Genomic DNA, 18,775 nt, shown 5'->3' on the forward strand with positions numbered 1-18,775 from the left:
AGTTTCACAACATCTTTCCTATAGCATTGAGATCAAAATTGAACACAGTATTCCAAAAGTGGCCTAACCAATAAAAATTCCACATGTGATGGATTTTTTGTTTGCCTTCTGCTGATCCCGTATACTGTATTATCAAACTTTCCCCTTGTTATCAGTCTCCATCCGCACCCAGCATCATTTATTTTTCTCTAACATGTAATTCTATTTAAAGGAACATACCAAATTTCCTCTTTGTTCTCCTATCCAAAGAGACCAGCCAAATAAAGACGGAGTGTCAGATTTCCCAGGCTAGTCTGTCTTGTAATTTCTGCCCTCTCCTCACTCTTTAACAGACACAGGAGGCATTCACATCCATCTCTCTCTCTCTCTTTTCCTTTCTCCAACAGCCTTTCAGGTAAGGCAAAGCTGTTTGTTTAATAGAGCTACCTCAACCTGACTTCTATAGTTACAGTACTGCTTTCCAATTTTCCCTCCGTTTTTGTGGTTTCCATTTAGGAGCCAAGTGGAAACCAAGGAGTGAAATCCAGTGGTGTTGGATCCTGGATCTGAAGATTAGATACTGAAATATTTCTCATTGATAACAAGGCTGGCCGTTATCAGGGATTATCTTGATTGCGGATTATGTTTGATGCAGATGATTCGAAAGGCCTCAATTTAATTTGATCACATGGACCTCCCTTTATTTTAAAGTGCAGTGAGTCAAAATTGACCATAGCAATAGAGTTTTATTCCACAGGGTTGATCATTAGAAGGAGTTTTTCGTCAGTGACTACGATCACTTAATAAGGATAATGAGTAGCTCAACTGTTCTCAGTATAGCATTAACTAACTAATGCCAAGTTGCTTGGTTTCAACCAGTTCTGAAGCTGCAAATATCCGCTTAGTTAGAAATACCAAAACAGATCACAAACTCCTGATTGCAATAGGCTTCCTGCCCCCACTTTGGGCAGATAGGGGTTCTGCAGGTATTGAGTGAGGATTGGGCTGCACTGTGATGTGTCAAATAGTATACTGACACTTGCTGTCTGAGCTCATCCATAAAGAATAGCAATTCAGATGTGGCATCAGAGCTCTTCTAGCTGAAGCCAATGGCAATAGGAGAGCAGATCAGTGCAGAAGAAACGATGTTTGCAATACAGGGAAGGGACAGCACCAGAAATAATTTTCATCATCCACTTAGAAATAAAACAATTGCTAAGCTCAATTTTTGCATCACTTTAATATCTAGCATGCTTCCTATTTTAAGTATCTATGTTTGCCCAACATCTGAGATTGTAATCATTAGTTATAAATGTTGAGTTCATGTTGGTGACTTATTCTAAAGTATTCTAACATTTGATAACACTCCCCTTCTTCCTCAATATGTTGTTGAGATTATCTGAGATTTTACACAGATGATATTACACATATGGAATGGATTGTGCAGTGGAAGTGAGTGAGACAAGTACATTAACAACATTTAATTGGCATTTGGACAAATATGTGGATAGGAAAGCTTTAGAAGGATATGTGCCAAGTGCAGGGAAATGGGGTTAGCGTGGATGGACATTTTGGTCGGCATGGACCAGTTTGGGCTGAAAGATCTCTCTCCGTGCTGTTGGACTTTAGTGGGCAAGTTGTTGGAGGGAATCCCGAGGGACAGGATGTTCATGTATTTGGAAAGACCAAGACTGATTAGGGCTAGTCAACATGGCTTTGTGCGTGGAAATCATGTCTCACAAACTCGATTGAGTTTTTTGAAGAAGTAACAAAGAGGATTGATGAGGGCAGAGCTGTTGAGGTGGACTTCAGTAAGGCATTTGACAAGGTTCCCCATAGGAGACTGGTTAGCAAGGTTAGATTTCATGGAATACAGGGAGAACTAGCCATTTGGATACAGAACTGGCTCAAAGATAGAAGACAGAGGGTGGTGGTGTAGGGTTGTTTTTCAGACTAGTGGCCTGTGACCAGTGGAATGCCACAAGGATCAGTGCTGGGTCCACTAATTCTCATCATTTATATAAATTATTTGGATGTGAATATAAGAGGTATAGTTAGAAAGTTTGCAGATGACACCAAAATTGGAGGTGTAGTGGACAGTGAAGAAGGTTACCTCAGATTACAATGGGATTTTGATCAGATGGGCCAATGGGCTGAGGAGTGGCAGATGGAGTTTAAGTCAGGTAAATGTGAGGTGCTGCATTTTGGGAAAGCAAATTTTAGCAGGACTTATACACTTAATGTTAAGGTCCTCGGGAGTGTTGCTGAACAAAGAGACCTTGCAGTGCAGGTTCATAGCTCCTTGAAATTAGAGTTGCAGGTAGATAGGATAGTGAAAAAGGCATTTGGTATGCTTTCCTTTATTGGTCAGAGTACTGAGTACAGGAGTTGAGAGGTCATGTTGTGGCTGGACAGGACATTGGTTAGGCCAGTTTTGGAATATTGCATGCAATTCTGGCCTCCTTCCTATTGGAATGATGTTGTGAAACTTGAAAAGGTTCAGAAAGGATTCACAAGGATGTCTCCAGGGTTGGAGGATTTGAGATATAGGGAGAGGTCGAATAGACTGGGGCTGTTTTCCCTGGAGCGTCGGAAGCTGAGGGGTGACCTCATAGAGGTTTATAAAATCATGAGGGGCATGGGTAGGATAAAGAGACAAAGTCTTTTCTCTGGAGTGTGGGAGTCTAGAACAAGGGGGCATAGGTTTAGGGTGAGAGGGAAAATATATAAAAGAGACCTAAGGGGCACCTTTTTCATGCAGAGGGTGGTATGTGTATGGAATGAGCAGCCAGAGGAAGTGGTGGAGGCTGGTACAATTGCAACATTTAAAAGGCATCTGGATGGGTATATGAATAGGAAGGGTTTGGAGGGATATGGGATGATTGCTGGCAGGTGGGCCTAGTTTGGGTTTAAGTATCTGGTCAGCATGGACAAGTTGGACCAAAGGGTCTTTTTTCCGTGCTGTATATCTCTATGACTCTATGACTTTGTGATAACCATGATGAGGGAACTGGAAACCCAAGACTGTTGCCATATACGTGAAAGGGACACGACTGCAAGAGTGTGACTGTTTAGGTGGCAACAAGTTGCAATGATATAGCCCCTCAGAGTCCCAAGGTGGTTTACAGGAATGTAATCAGACAAAGGTTGACACCGATCCAAAGAAGAAGGTCAAGTTGTCCAAAAATTGATCAAAGACATCATCTTTCAGAAATATCTTGGAGGAAGAGAAACAGCTGGAGGCCCTGGGAGGTATAGGGAGGTGATTTCAGAGGTTAGTACTGTGACTACTGAAGGTAAGGCTGGCAAGCATGGGGTGAAGGAAGTGAGTGATGTAAAAGTAGCCAGAGTAGAAGGAATTGCAGGCTTATCTCAGCGTACTATGGATTGGGGCGGCACGGTGGCTCAGTGATTAGCACTGCTACCTCACAGCACCAGGGTCCCAGGATTGATTCCAGCTTCGGGCGACTGTCTGTGTGGAGTTTGCACATTCTCCCTGTGTCTGTGTGGGTTTCCTCCGGGTGCTCCGGTTTCCTCCCACAGTCCAAAGATGTGCAGGTCAGGTGAATTGGCTATGCTAAATTGCCCGTAGTGTTAGGTGCATTAGTCAGGGGTAAATGTAGGGGAATGGGTCTGGGTGGGTTGCTTTTCGGAGGGTCGGTGTGGACTTGTTGGGCCGAAGGGCCTGTTTTCACACTGTAGGGAACCTAATCTGAAAAAAAAGGAGAGGCAAGGTCATACAGAGCTTTGAACATAAAGAATTTGTGTCATATGAATTATCTGCTTCTGTGAGTGTCATCAAACTCAGATTAAAAACCATATGGGAAACCTATCTCTTTTTCCCTTCTGAACATGTAAGATTTTCACTTTATTTCTCCCATATTCTCACCGGTGTGAGTAATCAGATTCAGTGACAGAAGTGCGTGCTTCAAATGATTAGGAAGTAAGTGTTGAATTTTGTTTCTTGTCTGAAGACAATTGTCAGAAGTCACCAGGTTATAGTCCAACAGGTTTATTTGAAATCACAAGCTCTCAGAGCGCTGCTCCTTCTCAGGTGAAGTTCCATGGCTGCCCTCAGCATGCTGCAATGCTGCAGTGAATCCCTTTGCAAACTGGAGGAACAACATCCCATCCTCAGACCAGCACTTTACAACCTTCTGGACTTCATACTGAGCTCAACACTTTCAAATTGTGAACTAACTCCCAATCCTTCCCTTTCTTGTAGCTTTATCTGCTACATTCTCTGTCAGCATGTTCGCTCCCCGTACCCCAGTGGGACTGTCTGTTCTTTCCAGTCTGGCGGATAGACACACCATTGTTCTCACTTTCCAATCACTTAATCTGAACTATCAACATCCTTTCTCCCCAGCACTCCAACCACCCCCACCCCCACCCCGCCACTGTAGCAGAAATGCTGCCTCCTCCACCCTTCACTTCAGCTCCAAAGAGTCATCTAGACTCGAAACATTAACTCGCTCTCTCTCTGTGTGAACACTGCCTAACCCACTGTGATCTCCAGAATTTATTGCTTTCAGTACAGATTCCAGCATCTGCAGTAATTGGCTCCTCAAATATTGTGCATTCATTATCTGTGTTGACAAATCCCCTATAGTTTACTATTCCAGACACATAAATGTTGCACAGCTGCACAGACCAGACTGTATTCCCATGAGTCTAGAAGACTGAGAGGTAATCTAATTGAGGTGTTCAAAAGTATTAAAGGACATTGTGGGATCGTAAGAGGAACTATGTCATCTGGTAAGGAACAAGAGGGCAAGATCTTAAAATGAGACCCAGGTTGATTAGGAAACAATACTTCATTCAAAGATTATTGGGAATCTGGAACATTCAACAACGTTTGAGGCTAAGGTGTCAATTGAAATTTCAAAAGTGACATTTTCTCTGGACAATGATATTACAGTTCACAGAGCAAGTCCACAAAATGAAGATAGAGGTGGCCTATTTGAATTGCAGAACAGGGCTGAGAGACCTCCTCCTATTCCTTTCCTCCTATGAATGCAGAATTTTATAAATTTCTTTGTGTGTTGTTGCACAGGTTAGTAAATTGTCAATGTCACCAAGTGGAATAATTGGCTGGATATTATTTGCTTCTGTCATATTTAGTGGGTGAGAGGCATATAAAATATAACGGATGCCCATCCTATCACAGACCCACCCAACCCCAAGCTCACCCCTATGAGGTGGGAAATGGCAGAGGCTGGAATCAATAGCCCTACCATTGACGTAAATCAATATTCCAGGGTCAACCTGAGCCTATTAAAAGTTCTAAGAGAAAGTGAGGACTCCAGATGCTGGGGACCGGAGTCAAGAGTGTGGTGCTGGAAAAGCACAGCAGGTCAGGCACCATCCAAGGAGCAGGAGAATCGACGTTTCGGACATAAGCCCTGTGCTTTTTCAGCACCATACAGTTAAAATTTCAGCTGACCCCAATATCGTCCAGCCCACACTACAATATTGTGGACATGGGCAGGATGGTGGGAGTGAGCAATCGTTTTAAAAAAATGTTGTAAAATAGTGGGGAGGAAGTGGGTTACTATCTTTGGACTGAAGTTCTGTCTGCAGTGTAGGAGATTCAGTACGTCCCTTCATTCCTACCGACTCAGACCTGGCGCTACTAGGGTCAGACATCCTACCACTAGGAAGCAGGAGACGCAGCCTGCATCGTTTCATAGAATCCCTAATGTGTGGAAGCATCTGAAGGGCATTCCTCTCAGACTCACCCCCAACTCTATCCCTGTAACTCTACATTTCCCATGGCTAATCCACCTAACCTGCATATCTTTGGACTGTCGGAGGAAACACACACACACACACACACACACGCGCAGAGAATGCGCAAACTCAGCACAGACAGTTGCCTGAGGCTAGAATCGAACCCAGGCGCTGTGAGGCAGCAGTGCTAACCACTGAACCACCATTACTGGGAGAGCAGAGATGTTTTACAAGTTAATAATCATGTGCCACATTAGACTATATCATAATTAACCATGTAGAGTTGTAATCTATATTTCTTAACATTGATGTCTTCATTCACATGAGGACAAAGCAAAACTGACGAAAATATATCTTGAAAAATCTCTTGGTTCATAAGAAATAGAGGCAGAGATAGGCCTATTGGCCCATTAAAAGGTCACTCATTTTCCTACCTGACCCCATAACCCTTAAATTGCCTTTTGATTGAAAACCTGTCTGTCAGTTTTGAATATTATTCAATAGACTAACCTTCAGTATACTCTGTAGAAGAAAATTCTAAAGATTAATTTCCCTTTGAGAATATAAGTTTTCCTTATTGCTTATTTAAGTGGGGACCTTGTATTTTGAACCTTCATTGTGCCCTAGTTCTAGATTCTCGTACAAGAGAAAACATCCTCAGCATCTACTCTATTGCACCCCCTCAAAATCTGATTTGTTTCATAGAATCAATACAAAGTGGAAGCAGGCCATTTGGCCCATCAACTCACAGCAACCCTCTGAAGAGCAGCCCACACAATCATTGTAGCCCTGCATTTCCCATGGTTAATCCATCTAACCTGCACATCCCTGAACACAATGGGCAATTTAGCATGGCCAGTCCACCCAACCTGTACATTTTTGGACTGCAGAAGGAAACCAGAGCACCTGGAGGAAACCCAAGCAGACACAAGAAGAATGTGCAAACTCCACACAGACAGTCACTTGAGGGTGGAATCAAACCTGGATCCCTGGCAGCCGTGATGCAGCAGTGCTAACCACTGAGCTACCATGCCACCTTTCGATATGATAACCTCTCATTTTTCTGTACCCTATGAGTAGACCCAATCTGTATACCCTTTCCTCATAAGACAAACATCTTCATCCCAGGAATCAGCCGAGTTCTGTACTGCTCTGTACTGCTTCCAATAAGAAAGTGGCTTACCAGCACCTTCTCAAAGGTGTTTGGGAATGGAAAAAGATACCGGCCCAGCCAGCGAAGCTCACATTCTATGAACAAATTTTCAAAAAGTATGACCCTCCTCAAGTAATGAGACCAAAACTCTGCACAGTACCCCAGATATAATCTCAGCAATGCCCTTTACAGTTGTAGCAATTGCTACATTTGAGGAAACAGAGGATGGTGGGAATCTGAAATGGACTGACCAAAAGGGTAATAGAGGCAGGAAACCTCACACCCTTTATATGGATGAGCATTTGAAATGCCATATTAGTCAAGGCTATGGGTCAGGTGCTGAAAAGTGGGATCTTCTGTCCTTTATGACTTCCCCATTTTTATATTCCATTCCCCTTGCATTAAGCTAACACTCCATTTGTCTTCCTAATTACTTGCTGTATGTGCACGCTAACCTTTTGTGATTCATGTACAAGGTCACCCAGATCCCTTAGTGTATGTTGCACCATTTTACAGTTTCTACCATTTTAAATAGCATTCTGAATTTCTGCTCTTCCAGCCAAAGTGTGGAATATTGCATCTGGCAATGATTGTGAAACAGCAACTGATGCCGTGTATGGGCACAGTTTGATGTCAATCTTGTCCTGGTTCAGTCTAAGTGTGCACATGGAGGAATAGAAAGAGAAACTTTTGTTTTCAGATACACTTCTTTGCAGGTTAAGTGCACAACTATACTTGTGTCATTCTAATACAGGGTGATGTTGAATCCAGCTCAATGTTTCATAATATGCTGGAACTAGTATGCATTATGGAATGTTATCTGGTGCCTCCAACTATAGGCTTAATGAAGAAAAACTTGCATTTATTTAACATTTTTCATGAGTTCAAGATGTGCCAAAGTGCCTTACATCAATAAAGGACTTTAGAATTGTAGAAATTGTTTTAATGTAGGAATCATGGCAGCCAAGATCCCACAATCCGAAATGTAATAATGACCAGATTTGGGTCTTTAGTACCCTTAAAGTCAAAGTTCTGGAATTACCTCCCTAAGGGCATTGTGTGTCAACCCACAGCAGGAGGACTGTGGCAGTTGAAGAAGGCTGCTCACCACCACCTTCTCAAGGGGCAATTAGGGACGGGCAATCAATGCTGACCCAGCCAGCAACACCCACATCCCATAAATGAATATTTTAAAAATTGACAAATCAATATTGTGTGGGATACCAGAGAGCAGTCCCTTCTTTTTCATTGCCTCGAAAGAAGTGCACAGAAGACCTTGTCTGACCTCACCAATGTTGCATTTTCAACATCTCTCACAGACAGACGAATGCCAAATGACCCAAAAGGAGGACTTCTAGCTCAGCATCTTCTGACTGAAAGGTGAAGGTGCTACTAGCTGAAAATTATCACATCATTGTTTCTAGGAATTTGCTGTGTGCATCCTGGCCACAATATGTCCTACCATGTACTTCAAACGTACTTAATTGACTATAAAGCACTTTGTGTAGGTTCTACCAGATGTCATTCAAATGAATACCCTAGACATATTGCTGTAGTTATTGCAACAGCATGCGTAGTGCACTGTTCTCTTTCGAATCTTGTCCCATGGTGTTTTCAACAGATAAAGCTAGTTGAGATAGCATTTGAAGGTTTTTTGGGTGGTCAATTTGAGATGCATTTGGAAGGTTTAAAGACTTGATCAGTAACATGTTATTCAAAGTAACAAATTGAATCTTAAATGGCAGTCACACAAGCTCAGGAGTGTTTCTTACAGGTAACACTCTTGGGACAATAGGACACATTTCTCCAGGGTGCCACCAAAATATCCGAGACTGTCTTTTCTTTATTCATTCTTGGGATGTGGGTGTCGCTGGCTGGGCAGCATTTGTTGCCTGCTTCTAGTTGCCCTTGAGAAGGTGGTGGTGAGCTGCCTTCTTGAACCACAGCAGTCCATGTGCTGCAGGTAGACCCCACTGCAGTTATGGAGGGAATTGCAGGGTTTTGACCCAGCGACACTGAAGGAACAGCAAAATATTTCCAAGTCAGGATGGTGTGTGGTTTGGAGGGGAACTGCAATCTTACAAGGAATGCAGATGTGAATGTGAAGTCCTTATTTCATTGTATAGTAGACAGTGCACATTGGATCATGGAGATTATAAAGTACTTCTTTTCCATTATATATGCATTCGGATTGTACAGAGCCATGCAGATCACCTTTGGTCATCTGTGCAGCAGCCAATGTACATCTTTTAAATAGTGTAGAAGGTCAAAAGACAAAGGCATTCCAGATTCTGTCTCATCCCCAAAATAGTTACAAGGATTCCAGGAATGAAATAACAGTATTGCTTACAACTGTCTGAAACTTTGGGCAGCAGCACTAAACTCGAGTTACCCATTGGAAATTGTGAGAAATTCTTGAAATCTATCATCCTGACAAACATGAAGGAGCCATTTTACAGATCCAAGTACATGCGACAAATCCTGGTACAAGCAAAGGATGCATAATAAGCTCCTGAACCCCTGAATTCTTCCAAAAGCTAAGTCATTTATTCTATTGGAATAATTCCATTTAATTAACAGCAACCTAAAACTATACAAAGCATTGGCCAAACCAAGCTGGAAAATTGTGATCAGTTTTGCTCCCTTGTCTGTGGAAAGATATATTTGCATTAGAAGCAATCCAGAGAAGGCAGATCCTGGGAATGGAAGAACTGTCATTTGCAAGAGGTTGAGTAAGTTGGCCTTGTACTTATTGGAGTTTAGGAAAAATGAGACATGACCTTGTTGAAACACACAAGATTATTAGGGAACTTAACAGGATAGATATAGAAAGGTCATTTCCCCTTATGGGAGAGTCTAGGGCCAGAGGGCATAATAACAAAATGAGGCATCTACACAGAGATGATTAGATTAGATTCCCTACAGTGTGGAAACAGGCCCTTTGGCCCAACAAGTCCACACTGACCCTCTGAAGTGTAACCCACCCAGACTTACTTCCCTCTGACTAATGCACCAAGCATTACAAGCAACTTAGCATGGCCAACCCACCTAACCTGCTCACCTTTGGATTGTGGGAGGAAACCAGAGCACCCGGAAGAAACCCACGCAGACACGGAGTCTGCAAACTCCACACAGACAGTCGCCCGAGGCTGGAATCAAACCTGGGTCCCTGGTGCTGTGAGGCAGCAGTGCTAACTACTCGGCCACTGGATGGTCAATACATGAATGAGCCGTGGTATCTCACAAGGTAAAGAAGGCTACCTGAGCCGAAAATTGCCAACAATAGATTAATAGCCTCAAACAGGTGGCACAGAGGAAAGTGAACACAATAAATTCAATTCATATCAAAGCAGAAAACGTTGATTTGAGCGTTGGCATCAAGGAGTATGTCCCAGAGTATGAGCAGTATGGCAAGTATATTTTTTATTTTGTAAAAATTAGATAGGCTGATTTGAACAAATTGCAAGAATTTTACTTTTCACATCCAATAAACCAATGAAGTCACTTCTTCGGTGACAAGTTGTAGAGGGTTGATTCTTCCAGCTGAGCGGAAGAAATCCCTCTGGGAGTCCAGCCTATGGGATCTGCTTTCAATCAGAATCAAATGAAATTTGTCATCTTTAACCTTCCCGTTCCTTTGCGAATATCTACCTGTCCACCTGACAAGTGCTTATTTGGAGATCGAATTTCTCCTTTTCATCTATTAGCATCAGTCTCAGAGTTACATTATCAAGGTCTGTGTACATTTCTAAGACTCCATAAATTATCCCATGTTTAACTGTAATAGCTGAATAAGCTGGGGCTATTCTCCTGGGAGCATTGGAGACTGATGGGTGACCTTATAGGGGTTTATAAAATTATGAGGGGCATGGATCGGATGAATATCTAAGGTGTTTTCCCCATGGTAGGGGAGTGCAAAACTAGAGTGCATAGGTTTAAAGTGAGAGAGGAAAGATTTAAAAGGGACCTAAGGGGCAACTTTTGCATGCACTGGGGTGATGTGTGTATGGAACGTGTGTATAGGATACCTAGTTGACATGGATGAGTTAGACTGAAGGGTCTGTTTCTGTGTTTTATAGCTCTATGACTCTATGCTGCAGATCCATATCTCAAATGAACTCGTAGTCCAAATCATTAATGAAACAACATTCCTTACTCTGCATAAGGAGATACCTGCATCTAGCTTTGTCGACTTTTCTGTATTCCTCAGATTACTTATCTTGGGTGATATAGATCTTTCACGAACAGAAGGGCCAAGATTAGCTATTGAAGATGATTCGGCCAAAACACGAAGTCCATCTTTTTTCCAAGCCTTAGGTATAGTTTCTCCAGAGCATGCTATTGAGCAGTGATCGGATGTGACAGGCAGGACAAGTATTACCTGTTGAATGTGCATACCAATATTCCAGAGGTTACTGGTGAAGAGCTTAGTCAATATGTCAGATTTGGTCACATTTCACAATATTGTGCAATTGGACAGGGATAAAATTGGCAGAGACGTCTCATACCAATCTGCTCACACCAAGTTCAAAGCAAGTCTTCTGAATAGAAAACAAAGAACTGCACTTGCTGGGAATTGCTGGAGAAACCCAGGAATCTGGTCTGGCAGCATCTGTGGAGAGATTAAAGCAGAGTTAACATTTAGAGTCCGGTGACCCATCTTCAGAAAAGTTCTGAAGAAGGGTCACCGGACTGAAAATATTAATAAGATTCCCGAGTGCTGCTTTAGAATATTGCCACTCTAAGTTCTGCCGAAATCTGTAAAAGCCTATCTGTGTGGTTTCTGATAGAGTCATTGAGATTTACAGCTCAGAAACAAACCCTCAGTCCAACTTGTCCTTGCCAACCATATATCCTAAATTAATCCAGTCCCATTTGCCAGCAATTGGCCCAGATCCCCCTAGAACCTTCCTATTCATGTACCCATCCAGATGCCTTTTAAATGTTGTAATTGTACCAGCCTACACCATTTCCTCTGGCACTACATTCCATACCATGTGAATGTCAGCATCTATTATCTCTCATAGTTGTGGTGGCAAAAAACCCAAAATCCATAGTTAGTTTTTTGGGAATCTGTGAATAGAATAACCACAAAATATCATTCACATTACTTCAATGTTCTATCTTTGATAACTTCCTGCAGTATGCGTTATCCACTCATTTCTAATGTTGCAAGGAGAGATACAGATTAAGTATACAATGTTCTGAGTGACTTGTGTTTTTTTCATTTTGTATTCCTTTGACAAGGCCTATGAAAAATTGTCTCCCTTCATCTCTGCATTTCTTTTCTGTCATATTGTCCTCCTACTGTGACACTCCTATCCACCCCAATGTGACAATACAATGGCTTTTAGTTCTGTACTGCAAGTTCCCATGCAAATCTTCCTTACTTCCTTATTATTCCTCATACATATGTCTCTCCTCATCACTGTTATGAGTAAGTCAGTAGTTGGCTGCTATAAACATACGGCTAATTTTCAACTGAGTCAACCATGATTCCTGTTTGTTTGTAGATACAGAGCCAGCTGGGCTGTGAATCTTTCCATTGTTGAATGTCCTTTGGACAGTCGCTGGGTTTACAATTGTCATGTGAACCAAGAAACATAGGAGCAGAATTAGACTGTTTGGCTCATCATGTCTGAAACGCCATTTAAATGTGGCTGATATGTTTCTCTACCCCATTCTCCGACCTTCTCCCCATAGCCTTTGATCCCCTTTCCAATCATACCTATCTTTGTTTTAAATACACTCAATGACTTGGCTTCCATAGCTGCCTGTGGCAATGAGTTCGACAGATTCACCACCCTCTGGCTGAAGAAATTCCTCCTCATCTCAGTTCTAAAAGGTTGTCACTTCACTCTGAGGCTATGCCTTTGGCTCCTAGTTTCTCCTAATGGCATAAACATCTTCTCCACATCCACTCTATTCAGACTTCCCAGAATTCTCAGAATGTAAGATTTAATTGTTTCCTTCCTCCTCTTTCTGAGTTCCATTGAATTGACCTGGTTTCCTCAACCACTCCTCACATGACAAGCCCTTCGTCCCCAGGATTATTCTTGTAAACCTCCTCTGGACACCCTCAAACACCATCAAGTCCTTCCTCAAATAAGGGCCCAGAACTGTTCACAATATTCCAAATGTGACCTGACCAGACCCTTATACGGCCTCAGCAGTACATTTCTGTTCTTGTATTCTAGCCATCTTGAGTTGAATGCTAACATTGCATTTGCCTTCCTAACTGCCAGCTGAACCTGTATGTTAACCTTAAGAGAATCCTAAACCAGGACTACCAAATGAAATAACTCAACAGAAGCAGGTATCCCAGGACCAAGTCATCCTTTATTTAAACATCCAGCTCCCTCAGAGCCAGCTCTCAGTGTCAACAGAACCTTTTACACAGCTGTTTATATTTGTCAGCCAGGGCTCCCTGATTGGACCAGACTAAAAGCCCCAATCATGGAACTCACATTCTATGAGGTCCTCCTGGCTGACCTTGTTACAATCACTACATTCCTCCCCCTCTGGGTCTGTAGACAAAGGCCAGTTCTTTTTTTTTGTGCCCCCCTGGGGCATTTTAGCACAGGGTCAGGCTCCTGAATTCTGCCTCTGAAACAGGCAGTAGCTCATCTCTTGCACCTGCAGTGTCTCAGAAAAAAATAATTCTCCTCTTCAGGCAGCAAAGGCATCAAGGTGGCCATGTCCATCTCAGATGAAGAGGTATCATTAATGCTCGACGGAGAGAGAGAGAAAACCCACGAGTTCCAGAACAATAGGAAAGGCAGTCGAGGAGCCAGGCATGTTTTGCTCCTACATTGTTTGCAAGTTTGCAGCTTTTGTATGCCCCATGTGGTTGCTCAGGGCTGTCACACTTATCCAAACTTTACACATCACTGGACCTGACCTTGTGTTGACCATGCCTTTACCCATGCAGGGCCTTACCTATGGTTCCCGCACCAAACTTTGTCCCCTGAAGTAAACTGTCTGTCTTCCTTAGCGGAGTGTTGATATCTGGAATTCATGTTCCTGATACTATTTCACGCTTGCCCCCCATCCCCCAGGTCTGGGAAGATCAGATTTAACTTGTTGCAGACTCTTCTCCCCATCAGCAACTCTGCTGGAACTATCCCTGTAGTTGCATAAGGGATGGTCCTATAATAAATAGAAACCGGGACAATTTGGTATCTCATGAAGCTGCCAGGCTGTTCCTTTAAGACTGTCTTCAAAGATTGGACTGCTCCTTCTGCCAGACCATTGGGTGATCAATGGAATGGAGCTTTTATGTCAAATGCCACTCAAATACTCAAATTTCCTGCTGGTAAATGATGTCCTGTTATCTGTGACCAACACATCTGGGCGTCCATGTATTGCAAAAAACGTGCATAATTTTTTTATTGTCATTCCTGTGTTTGATTAATGAATTCCATAAATGTCCAGCCATTTTGAGTGGGCGTTCACAATGCCTAAGAACATTGAGCTCATGAAAGGACCTGTAAGCAAGTCCAAGGTTGACCCAGCCATTCCTATGAATGTGGGGGAGCTGCTGGCAGTAATGTTTGTCCTTGTTGGCATCTGGGCACTGCCTCACCAAAGCAGCTATGTCTGCATCCAATCCTGGCCAGCAGACATAACTGCTGGATGATTCTGTTGGAGTTTAGCCAGTATCTGGCACTGATCTTTGCTTGGGATAATCACTCTTGATCCCCCTAATAATATGCCAACCTCTACTGTGATCTGGTCTCTCCGAGTCCAAAAAGGTTTCCGTTCTGGTTGTGACAGCCCTTTGGTTTCCCCCATCACCACCGACTGTTTCAGTTTTTCCAGGAACAGATCTTTCTGTTTCGAACATCTGATATTGTCAGATGTGACTGGAAGTGTGTCTAGAAAACTTAAACCCATTACGGACTCTTCCAGTTGCGGTACCACTGGTGGTGTATCAGCCAATGGGAAACAGCTCAGTGCATCCTTTATTTTGATTGGTTCTGATTTGGATGTTGCTAAGCAATTTAGCTGTTCCAAGCCAGATGCAGGTGGGATTTCTAGGGTGTGCACTCCCTTGGATACCGGCTTGTGACTTCTCTTACTCAATTTAGGTCTAGTGGGACTCTTGTTGTCTCGAGTCTGCATATTGGCAGCAACTACAATGGATTGCTGGTGCAGATCCTGCAGAAAATTTTAACTATTTGGCCAAGGTTTGGCTTTGTTTTGGGGTTTTAATGTGGGCTGACCTCGAGTCCCTCTGTTCAGGATATGTCCTGAGTGAGACTATACAATTGCCTTCACGCAAGTGGTATTCCCCAAGCTGTCTCTCTCTCGCTCTCTTTCTGAAAAACTTCCTGAAGATCTTTTAATCTATCATGGCTCTTCAACTTTTTTTCTTCCCATCTTAGACCGAGTTTAGTGAAGTGATCACCCAATCTGCCTCTCGTCTTCCAGCGTAAAGGAGACTGCACGTTAGCAACAAACTAACAACATTAAATTGAAAGAAGCACGAGTAAATCATTGTTTGGCCGGGAAGGAGTGTTTGTGGTCCTTGAAAGAGAGGGAGTGAAGATCAGGTTTTACATTTGCTGTGTTACCTGGCAAGGTTCTACGGGAAGAGGAGTGGTCTTGGGGATAATTAAAGAGAAATCTGGGTGTGGTGGAGGGAACCATGCTACAGGGGGGGCGTCTCATCGGATGTGATGTCATGACAACTGATCCATTGAACGTATCTGTAGGGACGCTGAGGAGCCCTGACTTGGTTCTGGGCAGGAGCTGGTGAAGAGGTGATTACAAATGGCACAAGAAATGGGTTTTGTACAGATGAAAAGCCAGTCACCGTGGCCAAAAAGGAATCGTCATCTCTGGGAAGGGATGACATACATGAAGTACTTGATGAAGGCTGCATTGTTTGAAGAGATGCAACAATGATGATAAACTGATGGAAAAGAGTTAAGTCCTGACAAGAAAGTGGAGTGGGAAGAAAGTGCAGCTTATTTTTATAAGTCACCATACAGGGCTGCTCTCTCATTAGAGAGAGAGAGAGACAATGGCTAGCTGTTTCACCTGAGGGTCACCACACCTCAGATGAGGGGAGAGGTTGAGAACGTGGGACCTTTATGGTGACCTCAACTTGAGTGGGAATTGAACCCAGGCTGTTAGAATCATTCTTTATCAGAAAACCAGCCAACCTCTAACTGGTCTAACTGACCCCTTGAGAACTAAAGTGATTCAATAATTTTTTTAATGAAGTACAATTTCTTACCATGCCCATTATTATTCTCCTGGATTGCTCATGGGATTTCAGTTTTTAATTCATGGGCAATCAACAGCAGTCTCAGAGGGTGGGAGACTGTTTCTCACAGCCTGCTATGTTGCACAGGAGGGCTGAGATAGATAATGGCAAAAAGGCTGTGGGTGTGCATCAGATTCCTCTCGTTCACAGCTGCAGGAAAAATGACAAGGTTGTCGAACGACCTTTTAACTCAGCCAGTGTGTTCTCTTTTCGGTCGGAAAGCATTTCAAGCACATTCTTCTGGGATTAAGCCGTTCATTCAAAACCTCACCGATTTCTCAGAATAGCCCTGATCCAGCAATGAGGGTTACAAGAGATGAGTTTGTGTATTCCATATTGTATTTCTGAGACCTTGCTGACCAAATGTAGAATACAGCAAGAGGGATTATGTCAACCAGAGTAGCATTGTGTTCCCTGAGGATGCGGAACCTGATAGGAGCAGTGAAATGCCCAGCTGTCAATAGAGTGTTGAGAAAAGACTCATACTCCTTTAATGGTGCTGTTCCTGAATTGTTGGAGTCATGGAGAGTTGGCCAAGGTTTGGGAGGGTTGAAAATAAACTGAATAACTGAAATACAATCAGACTTTTATATTAAATCCCGGCTCATTATTCAGTAATGTAACCTTTCAAAAACATTCAAAGTTACAACAACAAAGTCATTCATATGCAATGCAAATGGCATTTGGCTCCTACCTGACTGAGCTCTGGAACACATGTAGAGGGACCTTAAAAACTGGTGTGATTTGCATTTGCCCTGGACCATATCTATCCCATTGTTCTCATCCCATTTGCTTCTTTTCCCTTCCAAGACAGAAAAGGTTCCTTTCACCTTCCCACTACATTCAACAATCAGTCTCTCTCATTTCTACTTTCTCTACAGCAATGCCAGTAGCAATGCTACATTAACACCTAGCGGCTTTGACTTATCTGATAGTGCAATAACGTGTTGGTTGTCAGTCTGTGACACTGACTGGTACCCATTCACCAACATAGCTGTGCGTTGGCAGATTGTGAATCATTTCCTGGTCAGTGACAGACCATGCATTGATACTTAGCGAGTGACCCTTCCCAAATTGGTGACCTATTCAAAGGTGTGCTATGCATTGATGCCTGTACAATGGCAAATAATGCAAAGTATCTAACCAGTCATCTGCTTTGTTTAATAGGTTGGTGACTGATTACATATTATGGAATGCTCATTGACCAGTAGGTGTTGATATCTAGTGAATTATGTGCCCTGCATTGGTTTACATTTCAGAGGTTGGAATATCTGGTTGGCATGGACGGGTTGGACCAAAGAGTCTGTTTCCGTGCTGTACATCTCTATGACTATGACTCTATCTGCACTTTTCGGGATTACAGTAGTGCTGGAAAAGCACAGCAGTTCAGGCAGCATCCGAGGAGCAGGAAAATCGACGTTTCGGGTAAAATTCCTGATGAAGGGCTTTTGCCTGAAACGTCGATTTTCCTGCTCCTCAGATGCTGCCTGAACTGCTGTGCTTTTCCAGCACCACTCTGATCCAGAATCTAGTTCCCAGCATCTGCAGTCATTGTTTTTACCTTTTTATCTATCTGCATTTTTGTCTAATTCCACTTAGTTGCTGACTTATAGGTTTGAAGAGGAAAATAATGACAGAATAGAATCCCTACAGTGTAGCAGTAGGACATTTGGCCCATCAAGTCCAGACTGACCCTCCAAAAAGCATCCCACCCAGATCCACCCCTTACCCTAACTCTATAACCCTGCATTTCCCGTGGCTAATCCACCTTGCCTACACAAACATGGACACTATGGGCAATTTAGCATTGTCAATCCACCTAGCTTGCACATCTTTGGACTGTGGCAGGGAAACCTGAGCATCCAGAGGAAACCCACACACATTGGGAGAATGTGCAAACTCCACAGAGACAGTCACCTAAGAGTGGAATCGAAGCCAGGCCCCTGGCACTGTGAGGTAGCAGTGCTAACTACTGAGCCACCATGCTGCCTAATGAATGTATTGAAAAGTTTATAACTTCTTGAACTATGCATTTAATTATTTGTATTTTGACTGCAGGTAGATTACAGGCTCCATCATGTCAGACACTGAGGATGTTGGTGAATATGGGTAAGTAAATTGGATTTGGTTTTTGCTGTTCCCACTCTTCTTGCCCCATTCTCCACCTGGTAATGGAGATGTGGGAATGCTTTCATCCAGTCTGAGAAACGTTCAGTAATTAAGCCAGTAGAGACTGGGGACAACTCCAATGCTCAGATTTATGTCACATTTCAAACCTCTCGGAATTGACAAGGCAAATATGCGATAGATGTTTCCTCTTGTGGGAGATTCTAGAATTAGGGGTCACTGTTTAAAAATAAAGGGGCACCCATTAAAGACAGAGGGAAGCTTGGGGAGGGCAAATTTCTGTCATGGGAGTGTGAGCCCTTGCAACTCCCTTCCTCAAAAGGCAGTGGGTGCTGAATCATTACATATTTTTAAGGCAAAGGTCAATAGATTCTTGATGATTAAGGGGGTGAAAGATTGTTGGGAGATGTGCAGGGATGTGGAGTTGGGTTTGGAGGGATATGGGCCGGGTTCTGGCAGGTGGGACTAGATTGGGTTGGGATATCAGCATGGACTGAAGGGTCTGTTTC

The 18,775-nt window shown here is 43.0% G+C and overlaps 1 long non-coding RNA gene across 1 annotated transcript; it reads left to right on the top strand.

Annotated features, from left to right (window-relative positions):
* The first annotated feature begins 339 nt into the window (after nucleotides 1-339).
* LOC148141206 (uncharacterized) lies at nucleotides 340-18,252 on the top strand. Its single transcript, XR_015752530.1, has 3 exons — nucleotides 340-394; nucleotides 496-694; nucleotides 18,198-18,252. It is a non-coding gene; the product is annotated as an uncharacterized LOC148141206 (long non-coding RNA).
* The last annotated feature ends 523 nt before the right edge of the window (nucleotides 18,253-18,775 follow it).

The sequence above is a fragment of the Chiloscyllium plagiosum genome, unplaced genomic scaffold (assembly GCF_037043375.1).
Source record: "Chiloscyllium plagiosum isolate Xiang-an unplaced genomic scaffold, Cpla_swu_hap1 HiC_scaffold_33, whole genome shotgun sequence".
NCBI lineage: Eukaryota > Metazoa > Chordata > Chondrichthyes > Orectolobiformes > Hemiscylliidae > Chiloscyllium > Chiloscyllium plagiosum.